This window comes from Diceros bicornis, unplaced genomic scaffold (genome assembly GCF_020826845.1).
Source record: "Diceros bicornis minor isolate mBicDic1 unplaced genomic scaffold, mDicBic1.mat.cur scaffold_61_ctg1, whole genome shotgun sequence".
NCBI lineage: Eukaryota > Metazoa > Chordata > Mammalia > Perissodactyla > Rhinocerotidae > Diceros > Diceros bicornis.
The window spans coordinates 3,324,249-3,332,514 of NW_026691491.1; positions in this window are offsets into that span (position 1 = coordinate 3,324,249).

The following is an 8,266-nucleotide window of genomic DNA, read 5'->3' on the forward strand; positions in this document are numbered from 1 at the left end:
GGGTCAGAGCCTGGAGGGAGGGCGGGGCCTTCACTGAGGACCCCCCCGCCCCCCGAGGCCAGCCCTAGGCCCCGGCGGTCGCGCATGCGCCCTTGGCCTGTGCGGTGTGTGGGGGCTTGAACCCAAGCCCGCAGGGCTCCCGGAGCGGCCAGAGAAAGAAGGGCCCATGGAGAGGTAGGCGAGGTGGGCAGGGGGCGCCACCTTACTCTCCTCAGCTCCCTGAGGGAGAGAGAGAGAGACAGAGACAGAGAGAGAGATCCCTGACCTCTGAGTCTCTGCCTCCACCGCTGGCTGGTGCCAACTCACGCGCCATCCCACTTCCAGCCATCACCCCCACGCCTGCCCCGGGGCCAGCCCCACCACAGAGAGGCCGGTTGGTTCCTGCTCACCTCTGTGCCGTCCCTTCCCGACCTGACCCCAGTGCAGGGGATAAGCTTCAGACAAGTCTTTCCATGTCCCTCTGCATGACAATAGACTTCCTCCCCTCTCCCATTCCACAGGCCCACCCACCCGGGACATCCACCTTTGTCATTAGCTCAGGAGAGGATGCAAGATGAGAATCTCTGCTATTGTGTGGGGAGACTCAGTTTCCCGGGTTTCCCCCATGGACACATGTTCTTCAGCTGGGTCTGATTTTCTCCAGACAAGCTGTCTTGGGAAGGATTTGGCCAGCCCTAAGAACCTGAAGGGAAAGGGCGGAGGGGGGTTCTCTCTCTGCCCCCGACAGCCCCGAGCTGGGTCGGTCCCTCAGACCTGGCCAGGGGCAGCCCATCCCCCGGCGCCCTTCCCCGGGGCATCCAAGGGCAGGCCCGGCGCCAGCCCCACCCCGCTCGCCACTGCCCGACCATCGTCCTCCCTCGGGGGGCCTGGGCAGGACAGGGACCCGGGTGTGGGAGGCCTCCAGATCTCAGGCCTGGCACACCGTTTACCAGGCTGCTTCCTCCTCTGACGGGGGCCCAGCACACGCCCCAGGAGACTTGGCAGCCGCCCCCAGGGCTCTATCCTCTGCAACTCGTCCCCTTGGAAGGGGCCTGGCCCAGGTGCCACGTTCGGCTGGTCGGCCAGCCTCCTTTGGAGAAAGCAGGCAAGCCGAGCCAGGCTTGCAGTGGCCCTGGCGTGACACCTGCCACCTCAGGCGGAGGGCCTCCCGCGTGCCCTCCATGGCGGGTTTCTCCCCGGAGCCGTGGCCTGGGCACTAGGAAGGCCGGGCCTCCCCGACTCCCGGGAGGAGGGGCTAGCCCAGTTGCGCGCTGGCCCCCAAACCCTCTGGTGCCATCTGCCTGTCTCGGCACTTCTGACTCCACAGAGCCTTTCCTACATCTGGGCTGCCTGCCGTGGCAAAGTGCAGGCGTGGGGTGAGGCCATGGCTTTGTCTTTCCAGGAAAAAATGAGCCCCTGGCCGAAGCAGCAGGCCCAGGCAGAGCCTTGAGCTTGAAGCCCAGTAGGTCTGTGGCCCTCAGGGCCAGAGCAATGCTGTCAAGGCAGGGAAGCGGCCTGCAAGCTGAGTGGGAGTGGGGGAGGGGAGGGAGACAGCTGAAGCCGAGTCCAGAAGGGCGGCGATGGAAGAGCTGCAGCTGGGTCAGAGCCTGAAGGGAGGGCGGGGCCTTCACTGAGGACCCCCCGCCCCCCGAGGCCAGCCCTAGGCCCCGGCGGTCGCGCATGCGCCCTTGGCCTGTGCGGTGTGTGGGGGCTTGAACCCAAGCCCGCAGGGCTCCCGGAGCGGCCAGAGAAAGAAGGGCCCATGGAGAGGTAGGCGAGGTGGGCAGGGGGCGCCACCTTACTCTCCTCAGCTCCCTGAGGGAGAGAGAGAGAGACAGAGACAGAGAGAGAGATCCCTGACCTCTGAGTCTCTGCCTCCACCGCTGGCTGGTGCCAACTCACGCGCCATCCCACTTCCAGCCATCACCCCCACGCCTGCCCCGGGGCCAGCCCCACCACAGAGAGGCCGGTTGGTTCCTGCTCACCTCTGTGCCGTCCCTTCCCGACCTGAACCCAGTGCAGGGGATAAGCTTCAGACAAGTCTTTCCATGTCCCTCTGCATGACAATAGACTTCCTCCCCTCTCCCATTCCACAGGCCCACCCACCCGGGACATCCACCTTTGTCATTAGCTCAGGAGAGGATGCAAGATGAGAATCTCTGCTATTGTGTGGGGAGACTCAGTTTCCCGGGTTTCCCCCATGGACACATGTTCTTCAGCTGGGTCTGATTTTCTCCAGACAAGCTGTCTTGGGAAGGATTTGGCCAGCCCTAAGAACCTTGAAGGGAAAGGGCGGAGGGGGGTTCTCTCTCTGCCCCCGACAGCCCCGAGCTGGGTCGGTCCCTCAGACCTGGCCAGGGGCAGCCCATCCCCCGGCGCCCTTCCCCGGGGCATCCAAGGGCAGGCCCGGCGCCAGCCCCACCCCGCTCGCCACTGCCCAACCATCGTCCTCCCTCGGGGGGCCTGGGCAGGACAGGGACCCGGGTGTGGGAGGCCTCCAGATCTCAGGCCTGGCACACCGTTTACCAGGCTGCTTCCTCCTCTGACGGGGGCCCAGCACACGCCCCAGGAGACTTGGCAGCCGCCCCCAGGGCTCTATCCTCTGCAACTCGTCCCCTTGGAAGGGGCCTGGCCCAGGTGCCAGGTTCGGCTGGTCGGCCAGCCTCCTTTGGAGAAAGCAGGCAAGCCGAGCCAGGCTTGCAGTGGCCCTGGCGTGATACCTGCCACCTCAGGCGGAGGGCCTCCCGCGTGCCCTCCATGGCGGGTTTCTCCCCGGAGCCGTGGCCTGGGCACTAGGAAGGCCGGGCCTCCCCGACTCCCGGGAGGAGGGGGCTAGCCCAGTTGCGCGCTGGCCCCCAAACCCTCTGGTGCCATCTGCCTGTCTCGGCACTTCTGACTCCACAGAGCCTTTCCTACATCTGGGCTGCCTGCCGTGGCAAAGTGCAGGCGTGGGGTGAGGCCATGGCTTTGTCTTTCCAGGAAAAAAATGAGCCCCTGGCCGAAGCAGCAGGCCCAGGCAGAGCCTTGAGCTTGAAGCCCAGTAGGTCTGTGGCCCTCAGGGCCAGAGCAATGCTGTCAAGGCAGGGAAGCGGCCTGCAAGCTGAGTGGGAGTGGGGGAGGGGAGGGAGACAGCTGAAGCCGAGTCCAGAAGGGCGGCGATGGAAGAGCTGCAGCTGGGTCAGAGCCTGGAGGGAGGGCGGGGCCTTCACTGAGGACCCCCCGCCCCCCGAGGCCAGCCCTAGGCCCCGGCGGTCGCGCATGCGCCCTTGGCCTGTGCGGGTGTGTGGGGCTTGAACCCAAGCCCGCAGGGCTCCCGGAGCGGCCAGAGAAAGAAGGGCCCATGGAGAGGTAGGAGAGGTGGGCAGGGGGCGCCACCTTACTCTCCTCAGCTCCCTGAGGGAGAGAGAGAGAGACAGAGACAGAGAGAGAGATCCCTGACCTCTGAGTCTCTGCCTCCACCGCTGGCTGGTGCCAACTCACGCGCCATCCCACTTCCAGCCATCACCCCCACGCCTGCCCCGGGGCCAGCCCCACCACAGAGAGGCCGGTTGGTTCCTGCTCACCTCTGTGCCGTCCCTTCCCGACCTGACCCCAGTGCAGGGGATAAGCTTCAGACAAGTCTTTCCATGTCCCTCTGCATGACAATAGACTTCCTCCCCTCTCCCATTCCACAGGCCCACCCACCCGGGACATCCACCTTTGTCATTAGCTCAGGAGAGGATGCAAGATGAGAATCTCTGCTATTGTGTGGGGAGACTCAGTTTCCCGGGTTTCCCCCATGGACACATGTTCTTCAGCTGGGTCTGATTTTCTCCAGACAAGCTGTCTTGGGAAGGATTTGGCCAGCCCTAAGAACCTGAAGGGAAAGGGCGGAGGGGGGTTTCTCTCTCTGCCCCCGACAGCCCCGAGCTGGGTCGGTCCCTCAGACCTGGCCAGGGGCAGCCCATCCCCGGCGCCCTTCCCCGGGGCATCCAAGGGCAGGCCCGGCGCCAGCCCCACCCCGCTCGCCACTGCCCGACCATCGTCCTCCCTCGGGGGGCCCTGGGCAGGACAGGGACCCGGGTGTGGGAGGCCTCCAGATCTCAGGCCTGGCACACCGTTTACCAGGCTGCTTCCTCCTCTGACGGGGGCCCAGCACACGCCCCCAGGAGACTTGGCAGCCGCCCCCAGGGCTCTATCCTCTGCAACTCGTCCCCTTGGAGGGGCCTGGCCCAGGTGCCAGGTTCGGGCTGGTCGGCCAGCCTCCTTTGGAGAAAGCAGGCAAGCCGAGCCAGGCTTGCAGTGGCCCTGGCGTGATACCTGCCACCTCAGGCGGAGGGCCTCCCGCGTGCCCTCCATGGCGGGTTTCTCCCCGGAGCCGTGGCCTGGGCACTAGGAAGGCCGGGCCTCCCCGACTCCCGGGAGGAGGGGCTAGCCCAGTTGCGCGCTGGCCCCCAAACCCTCTGGTGCCATCTGCCTGTCTCGGCACTTCTGACTCCACAGAGCCTTTCCTACATCTGGGCTGCCTGCCGTGGCAAAGTGCAGGCGTGGGGTGAGGCCATGGCTTTGTCTTTCCAGGAAAAAATGAGCCCCTGGCCGAAGCAGCAGGCCCAGGCAGAGCCTTGAGCTTGAAGCCCAGTAGGTCTGTGGCCCTCAGGGCCAGAGCAATGCTGTCAAGGCAGGGAAGCGGCCTGCAAGCTGAGTGGGAGTGGGGGAGGGGAGGGAGACAGCTGAAGCCGAGTCCAGAAGGGCGGCGATGGAAGAGCTGCAGCTGGGTCAGAGCCTGGAGGGAGGGCGGGGACTTCACTGAGGACCCCCCCGCCCCCCGAGGCCAGCCCTAGGCCCCGGCGGTCGCGCATGCGCCCTTGGCCTGTGCGGTGTGTGGGGGCTTGAACCCAAGCCCGCAGGGCTCCCGGAGCGGCCAGAGAATGAAGGGCCCATGGAGAGGTAGGCGAGGTGGGCAGGGGGCGCCACCTTACTCTCCTCAGCTCCCTGAGGGAGAGAGAGAGAGACAGAGACAGAGAGAGAGATCCCTGACCTCTGAGTCTCTGCCTCCACCGCTGGCTGGTGCCAACTCACGCGCCATCCCACTTCCAGCCATCACCCCCACGCCTGCCCCGGGGCCAGCCCCACCACAGAGAGGCCGGTTGGTTCCTGCTCACCTCTGTGCCGTCCCTTCCCGACCTGACCCCAGTGCAGGGGATAAGCTTCAGACAAGTCTTTCCATGTCCCTCTGCATGACAATAGACTTCCTCCCCTCTCCCATTCCACAGGCCCACCCACCCGGGACATCCACCTTTGTCATTAGCTCAGGAGAGTATGCAAGATGAGAATCTCTGCTATTGTGTGGGGAGACTCAGTTTCCTGGGTTTCCCCCATGGACACATGTTCTTCAGCTGGGTCTGATTTTCTCCAGACAAGCTGTCTTGGGAAGGATTTGGCCAGCCCTAAGAAGCTGAAGGGAAAGGGCGGAGGGGGGTTCTCTCTCTGCCCCCGACAGCCCCGAGCTGGGTCGGTCCCTCAGACCTGGCCAGGGGCAGCCCATCCCCCGGCGCCCTTCCCCGGGGCATCCAAGGGCAGGCTCGGCGCCAGCCCCACCCCGCTCGCCACTGCCCGACCATCGTCCTCCCTCGGGGGGCCTGGGCAGGACAGGGACCCGGCTGTGGGAGGCCTCCAGATCTCAGGCCTGGCACACCGTTTACCAGGCTGCTTCCTCCTCTGACGGGGGCCCAGCACACGCCCCAGGAGACTTGGCAGCCGCCCCCAGGGCTCTAGCCTCTGGAACTCGTCCCCTTGGAAGGGGCCTGGCCCAGGTGCCAGGTTCGGCTGGTCGGCCAGCCTCCTTTGGAGAAAGCAGGCAAGCCGAGCCAGGCTTGCAGTGGCCCTGGCGTGACACCTGTCACATCAGGCAGAGGGCCTCTCATGTGCCCTCCATGGCGGGTTTCTCCCCGGAGCCGTGGCCTGGGCACTAGGAAGGCCGGGCCTCCCCGACTCCCGGGAGGAGGGGCTAGCCCAGTTGCGCCCTGGCCCCCAAACCCTCTGGTGCCATCTGCCTGTCTCGGCACTTCTGACTCCACAGAGCCTTTCCTACATCTGGGCTGCCTGCCGTGGCAAAGTGCAGGCGTGGGGTGAGGCCATGGCTTTGTCTTTCCAGGAAAAAATGAGCCCCTGGCCGAAGCAGCAGGCCCAGGCAGAGCCTTGAGCTTGAAGCCCAGTAGGTCTGTGGCCCTCAGGGCCAGAGCAATACTTTCAAGGCAGGGAAGCGGCCTGCAAGCTGAGTGGGAGTGGGGGAGGGGAGGGAGACAGCTGAAGCCGAGTCCAGAAGGGCGGCGATGGAAGAGCTGCAGCTGGGTCAGAGCCTGGAGGGAGGGCGGGGCCTTCACTGAGGACCCCCCCGCCCAGGCCAACCCTAGGCCCTGGCGGTCGCGCATGCGCCCTTGGCCTGTGCGGTGTGTGGGGGCTTGAACCCAAGCCCGCAGGGCTCCCGGAGCGGCCAGAGAAAGAAGGGCCCATGGAGAGGTAGGCGAGGTGGGCAGGGGGCGCCACCTTACTCTCCTCAGCTCCCTGAAGGAGAGAGAGAGAGACAGAGACAGAGAGAGAGATCCCTGACCTCTGAGTCTCTGCCTCCACCGCTGGCTGGTGCCAACTCACGCGCCATCCCACTTCCAGCCATCACCCCCACGCCTGCCCCGGGGCCAGCCCCACCACAGAGAGGCCGGTTGGTTCCTGCTCACCTCTGTGCCGTCCCTTCCCGACCTGACCCCAGTGCAGGGGATAAGCTTCAGACAAGTCTTTCCATGTCCCTCTGCATGACAATAGACTTCCTCCCCTCTCCCATTCCACAGGCCCACCCACCCGGGACATCCACCTTTGTCATTAGCTCAGGAGAGGATGCAAGATGAGAATCTCTGCTATTGTGTGGGGAGACTCAGTTTCCCGGGTTTCCCCCATGGACACATGTTCTTCAGCTGGGTCTGATTTTCTCCAGACAAGCTGTCTTGGGAAGGATTTGGCCAGCCCTAAGAAGCTGAAGGGAAAGGGCGGAGGGGGGTTCTCTCTCTGCCCCCGACAGCCCCGAGCTGGGTCGGTCCCTCAGACCTGGCCAGGGGCAGCCCATCCCCCGGCGCCCTTCCCCGGGGCATCCAAGGGCAGGCTCGGCGCCAGCCCCACCCCGCTCGCCACTGCCCGACCATCGTCCTCCCTCGGGGGGCCTGGGCAGGACAGGGACCCGGCTGTGGGAGGCCTCCAGATCTCAGGCCTGGCACACCGTTTACCAGGCTGCTTCCTCCTCTGACGGGGGCCCAGCACACGCCCCAGGAGACTTGGCAGCCGCCCCCAGGGCTCTATCCTCTGGAACTCGTCCCCTTGGAAGGGGCCTGGCCCAGGTGCCAGGTTCGGCTGGTCGGCCAGCCTCCTTTGGAGAAAGCAGGCAAGCCGAGCCAGGCTTGCAGTGGCCCTGGCGTGACACCTGCCACCTCAGGCAGAGGGCCTCCCGCGTGCCCTCCATGGCGGGTTTCTCCCCGGAGCCGTGGCCTGGGCACTAGGAAGGCCGGGCCTCCCCGACTCCCGGGAGGAGGGGCTAGCCCAGTTGCGCCCTGGCCCCCAAACCCTCTGGTGCCATCTGCCTGTCTCGGCACTTCTGACTCCACAGAGCCTTTCCTACATCTGGGCTGCCTGCCGTGGCAAAGTGCAGGCGTGGGGTGAGGCCATGGCTTTGTCTTTCCAGGAAAAAATGAGCCCCTGGCCGAAGCAGCAGGCCCAGGCAGAGCCTTGAGCTTGAAGCCCAGTAGGTCTGTGGCCCTCAGGGCCAGAGCAATGCTTTCAAGGCAGGGAAGCGGCCTGCAAGCTGAGTGGGAGTGGGGGAGGGGAGGGAGACAGCTGAAGCCGAGTCCAGAAGGGCGGCGATGGAAGAGCTGCAGCTGGGTCAGAGCCTGGAGGGAGGGCGGGGCCTTCACTGAGGACCCCCCCCCCCCCCGAGGCCAGCCCTAGGCCCCGGCGGTCGCGCATGCGCCCTTGGCCTGTGCGGTGTGTGGGGGCTTGAACCCAAGCCCGCAGGGCTCCCGGAGCGGCCAGAGAAAGAAGGGCCCATGGAGAGGTAGGCGAGGTGGGCAGGGGGCGCCACCTTACTCTCCTCAGCTCCCTGAGGGAGAGAGAGAGAGACAGAGACAGAGAGAGAGATCCCTGACCTCTGAGTCTCTGCCTCCACCGCTGGCTGGTGCCAACTCATGCGCCATCCCACTTCCAGCCATCACCCCCACGCCTGCCCCGGGGCCAGCCCCACCACAGAGAGGCCGGTTGGTTCCTGCTC